The sequence below is a fragment of the Haliaeetus albicilla genome, chromosome 13, assembly GCF_947461875.1.
Source record: "Haliaeetus albicilla chromosome 13, bHalAlb1.1, whole genome shotgun sequence".
NCBI lineage: Eukaryota > Metazoa > Chordata > Aves > Accipitriformes > Accipitridae > Haliaeetus > Haliaeetus albicilla.
In genome coordinates, this window is record NC_091495.1 from 24,855,328 (window position 1) to 24,867,411 (window position 12,084).

Genomic DNA, 12,084 nt, shown 5'->3' on the forward strand with positions numbered 1-12,084 from the left:
GGCTGCAACAGTGACTGACTGAATCAAAAATGCAGCAGTAGGAGAGACGCTCTGTTTTAAAATGGCCTCGCTCAAGTCCAAATTACTGACCACTGATAAAAAAGAGAAGGATTCTGTAGGTTCAAAGTCGCATAGATAAAGCACAAGAGAGATTGCTAGCTTTGGTCTGCTAGAGACACACTAGATAATAAGGCAAATGGCTGTGCAACTATTGAGCTACAGTATGTAGCAAGAACAAATATTTTCATGGGTTGACATCAGTTTGAAAGATGTGACATAGGCTGCTGATTTTAAGGCGCCCTTTGAATTTCTAAAATTATACATAACAATTTCCTATATAAACAAAAATTGTATCTAATGGGACAGAATTCTATACGGGATCTTATGAAGAGTTAATTACAGAATTGAAAAAATAGATGAAAATGATTTTATCTTGATTACATTTTCGTTGTGAGTTCTGCCAAGAATACATGTTTGTGGGGGTTTGAAAAGGACAATTTAATAAAGCTGAAAATAATTTTGAGACAATCAACTGGAGAAAATGTAAACAGAAAAATGAGAAAGATAATTGTCCATTGTTGAATAACATTTTACTAGATGCCCAAATAGCATATTTCAGAATGATGTTGTCGCAGTGACTTAAGGAAAGAACAGTGTGGGTCAAAGTAAAATGAAAAGCATCTATAAATCATAGTGAAATGTGAAAAAAAAAAAAAGCTGGAACAGTCATAATAACAACTGTCTTGGATTTTAGAAAGTAGCTAGTGGAAGCCAAATGTTAAAGACAAAATCTGTGGTTAGCAGATTAAAGAATGAAAAGGTAGACAAAGGAGTTCAGTTGTACCGGGAATCCCGATAATATTATTGTTCTGTGACTGTATGATGATAGCAGAACTGACAAGAATTCATGAAAAGCAGAACCTCAGTCACTTGGTGTCTGCATTTGGGGAAAGCCAGATGGTAGAGTCATATGACATGACAACGTAGTCCTTCTAATTTTAACCAGTTACACAGCAGTTTATTAAAGTTAGACATTTTAAAATCTGCATGTCTAATTAACTTGCATCTGATAGTTTTAAAAGAACTAGCAAAAGACCCCGAGGGGCATTTAATATTGATGATTACAGTCTTGAAACAGGGGATTTTTCAAGTTGGGAAAAATATAATGTGCCAATATTTAAAAATGATAACAGGACTAACTCAGGAAATTAAGGGCCTATCAAATTGAGATTGCTCAAACACAATTAATGTCCATCAACATTAGCTTCACAAAAATAAATTTTGTCAGACTAATTTGATACCATCCTTTGATGAGATTACAAGTTCTTTTCAATCAAGATAATATTGTTGATGTGATAAATTTTTTGAAAGGACATGCATTCACACCAGAAGACATTTTGTTAAGAAAATAAAGCAATAGAAAATCCACCTAACATCTATGAATTTAATTAAAAATTAATAGGTCTTATAAATGTAAATAAGGAACCATCATGCCAAGGTTTTGTTCTTTGTGAGGTTTTCCCCTCGCTACATTATCTTTATTAATGAGACAATAAACCATAACAATTTGTTGATGAAGTTTTCTTACACCACTAAAACTGGTGGAGAACTAAATGATAAATAAGGCTGGTGAGTGACAGAGAGCAATCTGAATTTCTTTACAAAATGGAACAAGGTGATTTTTGGAAGCCCGTGCAGTGAGGAACAGTGTAAGCCACGTTTGTAGGATGGAAAAGGCTCCATGCTGGGAAATAGGGACTGAAAAGGATTTGATGTTATGATGAATAATCAGATACACATGAAGCTCCCGCAGTGCACCATGGCCAAAGTGCTAAAATGATCATTGGACTGTAATCAGGAGAATATGAATAAAAGCAGGGAGCTTGCATTACTCAGGCGAAGATTTACTGTGAAGGAAAAGGGAAGGTGCTACACAGGCCGTAGCTCCTCGGCAAGGTCTGGCTTGGGGCTTTGTGCATCTGATAGAGGAGAAAGTGGGGCACCGCACAGCTCCCCCCACGGGCCTGTGCTAGGGTCCAGCAGCCTGGCACCACCGTGTTTCATCACTGCCTGTGGTACCCTGTGCTAAAGGATTTTGGTCTTTTTTATTTTGTTTTTTCTAGATATTATTATTTATTTTGTTTTCTTTAAAAAAAGGGGGGCTGACAGGAACTCTGGATAAGCTTAAAGGACTGGAAAATATGCTGAAAATGAAGGACTACAGTTCAAACTGTTTGACTTACTAAAGAACAGAAAAATGATACAAAGGCATCTTTAATTTCTCTGGCAAAGATTAGAAAAATCCATTGCCTGGAATTAGAGACATTTAGGCTTGAAGTAACTTACCACAGAGAAGGGAACTGACCACTGGAAAAAACTTACTGAAGGCTACAGTGGACTTTCTCTGTACAGAAAATTTGAAACCATGATCAGTTTCCGATCTGGCTTAGCTGCACTATTGATATTGATACAGAAATTAATTTAGGGGAGTCCTGTAGATGCGTAATGAAAGCAGTCACATTAGATAATCAACAGATCCCTTCTAATATTAATATCTTTCAGTCAAAAATGTGAAATGGGCATGTTATTCTGTTGAGATGATCTGCAACAAGGACTTAATTGCATTCTTAAAAAATGTGCTTTGCAAATAATTTTAATTTATAAGCTGAATATCAGGCATATGAGCTATGAAATGTTCTAATTCTTCACTACATAATAAAAGATTGATTTTTCTGATTGACATAAAGAACAGAAATTCACCTAGGTTACAAAAGCTGGTTTTCTGTCTCCAAAGCAGCATGTTCAGAAACCCCCATTTCTGTCCGTGTAGGAAGGGGAGAGAGTAATGAACTACAGCTCTAGAGATTAACTCTGGAAGTCGGGAGGGTCTGTCCTGCTGTGGGAATACAAAGGATAGCCCCAGCCTGCCTGCAGGCCACCCTTGTCCCCCTTGCGTGGGGTCATGCAGGAGATGTGTTAGGGCTGGGCTTGGGGACAAGGGGGAGGAGGTAACGGAGGGGTTGGAGTAAGGGCATAGATAGATCCTCCTGCCACTACTATGATTTTAGAAAATATTCTCCTTTACGCTTTCAGATGCCTTTATTTGCTCAAGGTTTTTTTATTTTTGGTCAATTCTACTTAAAAGTACATACTAACTCAAGCCATTTTGTTTCTCCTTTCTCGTTGCACTTGCTGACACCTCTTTCACCTTGTTATACCTGCTGGCATAATGTTGCTTGCTATTGAGTCATAGCTCTTACAGCTGATTCAGCCATCCATTCCTCTGCCACCCTCCCCTTCCTGCTTGGAGTGATTCAGAGCTCGGCCTTTGCACTCAGTCTCCACCAAGAAGTTAACAAAGAAAGAAGAAAACCTTCTAAAACACACCGACACACCCTGCTGCTCTTATGGCCGGTCATTTGGTCTGTTATAAGCATGCTATCTGCACTATGAGTGAAATGACAGAAACTGTGTCTTCTTGTACGTTGTTTCTTGACAAAAATCCCAGGATGATTGGTACAGTTTGTGAACTCCAGCTCTGCTAAAAGAAAAAAAAGCTGAGGTGAGTGGGGAACAGCATGGAGTGGATTTCGGTGGGCTGGGGAGTGGTGCCGCGGCCCTTGGGAGGGGGCATCACTCCAGCTTGCCCCTAGAAAGACCAAACATCCCAAAAGACGAGCATCCTGCAAAGGTGAACAGAGAAGGGCAGGTTTCCTAGGGCTTCTTCAATCATCCAGTAGCACCCACGACAACCTGAAAAGCCAGGTCCCTTCAGAGGTTGCCTCAGAAAACATCTCATATATTTGCTTGATTCTCTAGGTTTTAACTTTTTTCCCTTGAGATTAGTCACCACTGGCCCTCTGAAATATCTGTGGAGTTCTCTTGGTTTACACTCTGCCACAGAGACATTTAAATAAAGGTGCAGCCTCAGCATTACTTTGCTTGTACGTATGCTTGAGTGTGTGTATGTACTATCTACATCTGGAATGAGGGCCTGTATTAAAAATAAAATAATTATAAAAATAAAATGAAATGGCCTCACATGGAAAGCATTTGGAAAGGAAAATACCAGAGTAAAAATGGAAAAATAAGTACGTGTCAGGCCAGCTGCAGGTTAGGAGCAGCTCCCCGAGAAGCCAGTGGGATTTGCTGGTGCCCTGCATGGGAAGGCAGAGACAAAGCAAGTACAGCTGGCCCGCAGCACTCTGGTGACCAAGGTTTTAGTTATGCCTGCAGGAAGTCTTTTAGCTTTAACCTGGCTGGTCTCAGGAGTATTTCTCAGAAGCTAAAGATGTCAACTCTAGCAAGACTGTGCCCACAGATAGTAATGACCAAAAGGGAGATCCCTGGGGCAGGTGGCAGGAAGCTTCTGAAGGTGCAGGTGCCACCAGGTATCTGGGGCATGGGGGACCATCCCTGCCTTCCCTGATAAGACAGGGAAGTTCCCCTAACAGTCAAATTTGTGTATTAAACCTTTCTCACTTTATTCCTGCACAAGGGTAAAGGGACCCTACACTGCAAACAAACCCATCATACATGGAGTTATTTGACAGCCTCTAAGTTAAGAAAGGATTTTAATACCTCCCTTCAAGGGATCACTCACATGATTAAAGTTAGACATGATTTTAGAAACCTCAGAAAATCAGCCACCTGATAAAGTCTCAGCTTCAGGTTAAAACAAATTACATTTAAAAAGCATGTTTCGTGACAACCAACATAAAGAAGAGATATTGTAGCAACAAAGCTTTGTCTTAAAAATTATTAAATTGTTTGGTCTTTCAATAATTGAAGAGGCTTCATTACCATGCAAACAAAACACAGGTTGGCTATTCACCTTTTGGAAGGCGGCATTTGCATTGCTATAATAGAAGAGAAGAACCTTAGAAAACTAATGAAGGAGCATAAAAATGCAAATTACTGCAGCTAATTGGCTGTGCCTTCTTACACCTTCTGAATTATTAATTTATGACCAAGTAAATCTGCCCCTTTTAAATAATATAATAAAGAACAACATTGTGTTCTATGCTGTTGAGTGGATAGTGTTTGTTCCCTTAATTTTATGGTGAGTTGCTCTTGTTGTTTGCACTAGCAAGATGCTTGCAGTGTTCTGTAAAACTCTGCAGGTCCAGCACTCTTCTCATGCAGACTGACAACATTGTATTTCCTATTTCTAATTCCTGACAGGAAAAAAAAAAAAAGACAAAAGATGATGACATTATTACAATAATGCTAATTACATCTTGTGCCATTGGCACTAATGTTTAATCGGAAAGCAGGCACAGAATCCTGCAGACACCTATTTATCTGCCAATATGCGAGTAATTCCATCCATTTCAGTGTGGTAACTTACATTCATCAGTGGCTGCTGCTCAGGGGGCTGAAGAAATCAAAATAAAATAAAATATTTGATAACAGGGTTGATATATGTGTGTTTTTTCCTGAATATTATTTCTTCTCTCACATAGAAAATTTGGGAAGATTCTGAGGAGCTGCTTATTTTATCTGGGATTTCCAGCCCTGTGATACCCTTTGGTGTACACAAGCACAACTTTGCAAGTGCTAGATACTCTATCTGGTAGGCCTGTACATTCACTGTATACACATATTCATGGGGAGGCCCTCACATTCACTGTGTACGCTCACTGACACTGTGCAGGGCATGAACAGTTGTGTCCAATCATTTTTTAAAGGGCCAGACTTTCTGAACTTGCATTATATTGCCCAAATGCTCCACAGTTATCTGAAAAAATCTTGGATTCACATGTTTAAGTAATTCTGTGGGACAAGGGCTTAGAAATTAATCTCAGCTTGCACGATTTGCTTCTTCTCTGATGGCTTCACATATTATCCCTATAGCATGCCTAAATTAACAATTTTTCATTGTTAATTCAAAAATTATGTTCCAGCAGTGGGCTCTTTTTCATAGGTGATGCCTGTGTGACCGAGATTGGAAGAATTTGGCTTGTGGGATGGATCATTGCTTTAGAGGACACAGACAGCAATGAGAGGCAGTAGGTGGGTATGCTTCTCCTTTTCTCCTCCTATAAGGCAGAATGTTTATTTTACAAAAATTGGCCTTTTGAGATGAAATTTATCATGCTCCATTTTAGCCCCCAAATGATTTCCTTTCAAAATGTAGCCAAAACAGGTTAAAAGTTTTGTTGCATTAATGATATGTTGCTTAGTGCATGGTACTCCGAAACACATAGAAATCCATGTCCCAAGGAACTCGTTTGCTTGTCTCAGGGGTGCCTAAACCAGCCACTGCAGGGAGGCAGCTCACGGAAGAAGCTTTGCTCAAGTTTAAGTGATCTGGCCAGATCAAGGCTTCAGTTATGAAGACAACATGCGGGAATAGTAGCAAGTCCAAGGAATTTCTAGTGTTAGAGGTAGGTAAATGGAAGCTGAAGAATATAAAATCTGATTTACTTTTATTTTGTTTATCTTTTAGGAGTTTTATAATTTGACTGCACACTAGTTTTGCCTAGCTCTCCTTTTGTAGCATCCAAATCTCTCACTGGTATCAATGCATTTCCCAGGTGGGAACGGAACATGACCTCCAGTTTACAGAGGTGAATTTGTGAGATGCAGGGTAGGTAAAATAGCTGCCCAAGGCTGCCTATGAAAACTTCGGCTGGAGTTTGGACTGCCATCCCAGTTGCTGCACAAGGCAGTAAGCTATCTTTTTTGCAGTCTGGATTTTCAGAGTATTTTCTAAACAAAAAGAAAGAATACAAGCCTCCCTCCAGGATGACAAAGAGGCACTGGCTTCTTGCGCACCAGAAACTCGGTGACCATAGCATGCCGTTTTTTGTGGAGCAGATTTCCCTATATATGTAGCACTGAGAAGCTCTCTGTAAAGGACCTGTGCAGTATTATAGTTCAGGATCAAGCTCAAACCTACTACCATTTGAAAGGGTCTTATCAAGCATGAGGTGTATAGTATGCGTTACTTAGAATATTAATGAAGCATGTAATAGCTGTTAAACTAAAGCCAGCAGGAGCAGTGGAGAAGATATCCTGATACATTACCCAGAAGAGCAAGGAGGAAAACACCCCAGGGATAAGTATTTCAGTAAGAGCCTATAGGTGGTAATTAAAGGCATTTAGGCACAAAAGGATTTGGTCCAGGTAGATGTATAGGGAACACGGCATTTACCTAAAACTCAACCATAGCATCTGCTTCAGCCAGCCCTGAACACCTGGAATCTGCTTCTCCTTAACTAGGAAGGAGAGGAGTAGCAGATGTGTTTATGCTCTAGGAGTTATTGAAGAAACAGAAAAAAGACCGGGAAGAGATAATAAGTATCTGTAGATCCACAGAGAGAATGGAGTACAGGGACTAGTCATTTTCATTTGTCAACAGGCCAAAACCTAAAGGGCTTAGCCTGCAGCAAATTAGATTAAATACCAAGGAAAAATATGAATTAGTCACGAAGGGAGTATTTTAGAATCAACAGCATTGAGACTATTTAAGGCTAGACTTCCTAAAGCACAGCTGGAGACGGTTTAAGGTCAGTTTAAGCCTCCCATCACAAAAAGGGCAGTGGAGCTCACTGGGAATGGGCTCCTCTCACGTTCCAGCCACGGGCGGCCTTTGAACCTCAGCGAGGGTTTTCTTCTGCCTTCTGGAAAGCGACAGCCTAGTACAGCAGCCCTCTCCCCTCCATGTTTTAGCCCAGTAGCTGTACACTTAAACCGTTTTCTCATTAGCACCTGCGGAAAAGCGGACCTCTGGAAAACTGCCGTTCTCCCGGCCTCGCCGGGGAGGAGATGGAGACGCTCGTTCACAAAGGCATGGCATTTTCTGCAAGACGTGTGAGTAGTCACAGACTGAGCTTCTTTAAGAGCGGGCTTTTGGAGGTGAAGCCAGACTAATACTTACCACCCCACGAGGCAAGAAAGGCCGCGCGGTGACGGAGAGGTGCTGCACCGAGCGTTCCTCTGGGAAGAGCCACCCCGCTTCCTCCAGCCCTCGGCCTCTCACCTAGGGCGACCGCCAGGTCTCCACGCTGACGAAGCTGCCGCACCGGCTGGTCAGGTCCTCGCCAGTAGCAGCCCCCCCCGCCCTTCACCGGGCCGAGCGTAGAGGCGGCCTTGCTTTCATCGTGCCAAGGGCCTCCCGGTGGGAAACAGGCGACGGGTGCTGGAGGGGTGCTCGGCCCGGCCCGGGGGTGCCGCCGTCCCGCCGGCAGCCGGGCCGCCCTGCCGCCGGTCGCTGATGCCGGAGTGCCCTCTAGTGCCGACAGCCGGCGGCGGCTCCGGCCCGGCCGAGGGGAGCGGGTCCCAAGATGGCAGCCTCCTGGGCGTGGCGGCAGCCAGGCCTGCCCCGGCGCAGCGGGAGGGAAGGCAAAGGAGCACCCGGGGTCGGCATCCGCCGCGCCGTGTGGCTCACCGGCTACCAGCGCGGTGCAGAATGGGCCTGGGCTGGCCGCAGGCGCTCCTGCGCCCCACTCTTTTGCTCTAGGGTGTCCCGGTTTTGCCCTTCGCTTTCCGTAAGGCGGCTGAGGACAGAGGGTACAAAGCGACGGACAGCCCGCGCTTGCAATGTTCGTGAAGAATAAATACAGACCCTTTTAGTTTATGGATAGAACTTTATATAAACCCGTTAGAACCTCTAGAGCGTATTCACTATATTTGGGCAGGGCAGCTTGCTCTTCATAGTGGTGTCACTGTTGCTCGGCAACTTGTATACCTGGGACTGTTTGACCTAAAAGACAATGATTTGGCCACGCGTGAGGTGCCAACAGACTAAAAAAGAACACGGAAAAGATTTTTATTTCTCCTCTACCCTCACCTCCTTTCGGTTCTTGTTTAACTTCACAGCTGGTGCGGATTTGACTTTTACAATGACAAATGGGAGGCAACCTTATAATACTGGTCATTGCCAGGTGGCTTCTGATGCCAGATTTCTTCTTTCCAATTTCTAAATCTCCTAAATTCTTAGTAGAATTAAGATGAGATTCTCTACTTCACATTAAATATAAGTCTACTACTCCCAGCTTGAAAAAAATTTGACAAACCAGCAAACCTATCAGGGACAGCAGGGCAAAGAAACCTGTGTGACGTGCCAGCTGTGGAACCTGCCACAGCCTCCGTTAGGAGGTTGCCCGCTGGGTATCTGGGTTTCTTTTCCAAGAAGATGCTATTACCAGTTATGACCACGGTGGAGATAGACTTGGGGTGTAGGTGCAGATCCTGTTGTGGTTTGGCACATAGGAAGATGGGATTATAAATAGGCTCAAGCGGCTCAAGGAAGTAAGTGACACGCCTGTCTGTCTGTCCATCTGTGAAGAGCCCAGAGAAGGCCTGGGTGAGCTCTTTTGAGAAGAACTTTACATCTCTTCTCGAAAGATTTGCCGGCACTGAGTGCACTGCTCTTTTAATGATGGAGGAAGTTATCGACAGTGTGTCTTCAAGCACTTATCTAGGAGGAATTTCCATTTTGTGTTATCTTCAGAGTTAGTCCATCCACTTCATTCCATTTGTCACTTCAGTCACTGTTGTGAGTGAGGACTGCTACTGCAGTAGCCACCATTTGCTACTGCAGGTAGTAACCAAGGAATGAAGAAATGGTTACTTAGCAGGGCAGATCATCAGAAGGAATAAATCATTTAGGAGTAGATGAAGACATGATATTTACCCTCACTAAGAACTTGCTCCCGTCTGTGTAATTGGTACCAAAATGTAACTGAAAGGTTTTTATGGATTTGTTAGGAAGCACTTTCTGGCATTTGACCTAATATTTAAAAAAATTAAATAAATTGATGTGGAGATAGTAAAAGTTTTCAGACATGACATCTCACCACATATTTCATCTTTTTAGCAGCAGAAGTTAATTGCATCAAGAAGGTAAAAGCCTCTTAGCGAAGGAGGCCATCAAAACTCGTAATAATAATGATGAACATTAACATGTTATTGTTGAATTAAAGTGCATATTCTTTTTTCCCATATTTGAAATAACTAAAATTCACATTAGATTACTATCTAATCTGTTGGAATAACAGAGGGAAACTACAGCTTTAGTACCAAAGCATGACAGCACTCACCTTTGTGTTGACTCATGGTGGAGCCCTAATTAACCAAGTGATTTATTAGGGGAAAGGACTTTGGATGAATGACTTGGATTACATCATGTGAAACAACTGAAGCAACTTCTTAAGATATTTTTCTCTGACTTGCTCTAGAATTTCTTGAAGAATTAGAAGTTTGTTTAAGTGTCAAGAAGTCCACTGGCTTGTGGAATTTGTGGAAAAGTGACAGCTAGCATGAAGTCCCCTCAGAACTGAGTTCAGAGATTCCTACTGAACCAAATGTTTATTCTAATAAAAAAAAAAGTTTTTCTTTAAATTTGGTTATTTAAATAATAAAATACAAAACACAGATCTGTTTTACTTTGAACCTGTTTCTTTTATTTCTTATGATTCTTTGGCATAGCTACTGAAATAAAGCTGAAGAAGAAAGCTAGGAAGAGCTCCAGACTAACTAATCTGATGTGGCAGAATAATGACCTATACAATCACTTTGCAAATGCTCCATCTTGCAACCACCCGGTTTATGGGAGATTCTGGAAAAACAGCAAAATAACAAAACAAGGATACAGATACTTTTTGCAAATTAAACCTTAACTGAATTTCTGTATCCTGAAAACTTGTCACTGCTGGGTGTCAGTCAGAGCCCATGGTTCATAACTGTGCTACACCTACCTGATGAATACTAGAAGCTTTGTTCAAACATTTCTCTTTTACTGAGTGATAGCTTCATTAACTGAAGTTAAGTGCTTCTCAGGAAATCATGTCAATCTGTACATAACTATGGGAAAGAAAGGCTGAGGTCACTAATTCATTTCTAGGGGCTTTGTGTATGTTATATTGATGGCAGCGCTGCAAAAATGTTGGTAATTAATATTATTTCCAGAGGAACAGATTTATCTGTTATCCGTAGCAATTAGTTAGTGTCCTCACATTTCTGCTCATAAAGTTTTTGCTTATGAGTAGGCCCCAAAGCATGTACAGACCAGACCTGCTTTCTATAACATTTCTAAAATGTTGTGGCAGGCCTAGTTTCTTGGATGTTATTTGCTTGTTTTGGACATTTGGATTGCCATGTAAAGTTTGCTTTCTTCCTCTGAAATGACATGGTTCACAACTTTGAAAATAACAGGTATGCAAAGTTTTACCTTCAAATATCATGATTTAAAAATACTGAGCAGTTCCATTTGGTGCCAGAGAGCTCAGTGCTTTAGAAAAATCAAATTACTTATTTTTCAACCTAAATTTAGACACTTCCATTAAAAAACCCTGATGAATGTTCCAAAGAAATAAGTTAATAGAAATTAATTATCACCCTAACACTTTGCTTTAGAAAGAAATATTTTTTGTAATGAGAAAACTGACCAAAAAAGACCCTACAGATAAAGGTACTTTAAAATGTGAAAATTACTAGAAACCAGTGTGAAGGCCACCTGGAAGCATTTCTTAACAGAGATAGATATAAAAAAAGCAGGATGGTAAGAGAAAACACCCTAGATTCAGTGGCAAGGCTCAAGTGGTTTTTCCTAAGTGAACAGGAATTCTTCAAAAAATGGTAATTCTGCCCAACTGAATGAAATAAAGAGGACAAAAAGATGTGTATTCAGAGATATGGGAAACGTGAAACACATAACCAGAGATGCGAAAGACCAAATAAAACTAAGTCTTCAATATAGTGAAATCACAAAACCTGCATGAAAACCTGTAAGTTTGCTGAAATGTAGTTAAGGAGAGTGAGAATTGCAGTACACTGAAAGATTTGTCTCAATCTTCATCACATGGGTTATTGGGGAATATATTTTTCTGAAGCCTATTCTTTCTAAGGAACAAACATAAAGGATATTACAAGGCCAGGGTGCTGACACCTGGAGATACTGAAATAATATTCAGATATTTTTAAGCCAGATTGTGTTTAATCTGTTAAATCATATCTTCTCTATAAAAAAATCCCCGAGCAAGTTAACAAAAATCTAGTGAAGTGTGGGATGACATTTTAGTTGAATTTTCTTTTCAGAAAATGCTTCATCCTTCATGAGAGGGAAGGCTGAGGAGA

General features: G+C 41.1%; 1 long non-coding RNA gene across 1 annotated transcript; it reads right to left on the reverse strand.

Moving 5' to 3' along the window:
* Positions 1–3,074: 3,074 nt before the first annotated feature.
* On the reverse strand, positions 3,075–8,292 carry LOC138688624 (uncharacterized). The gene is made up of 2 exons (XR_011327516.1): positions 7,886–8,292; positions 3,075–3,541 (listed from the first exon to the last, which is right to left on the reverse strand). It is a non-coding gene; the product is annotated as an uncharacterized lncRNA (long non-coding RNA).
* Positions 8,293–12,084: the final 3,792 nt, after the last annotated feature.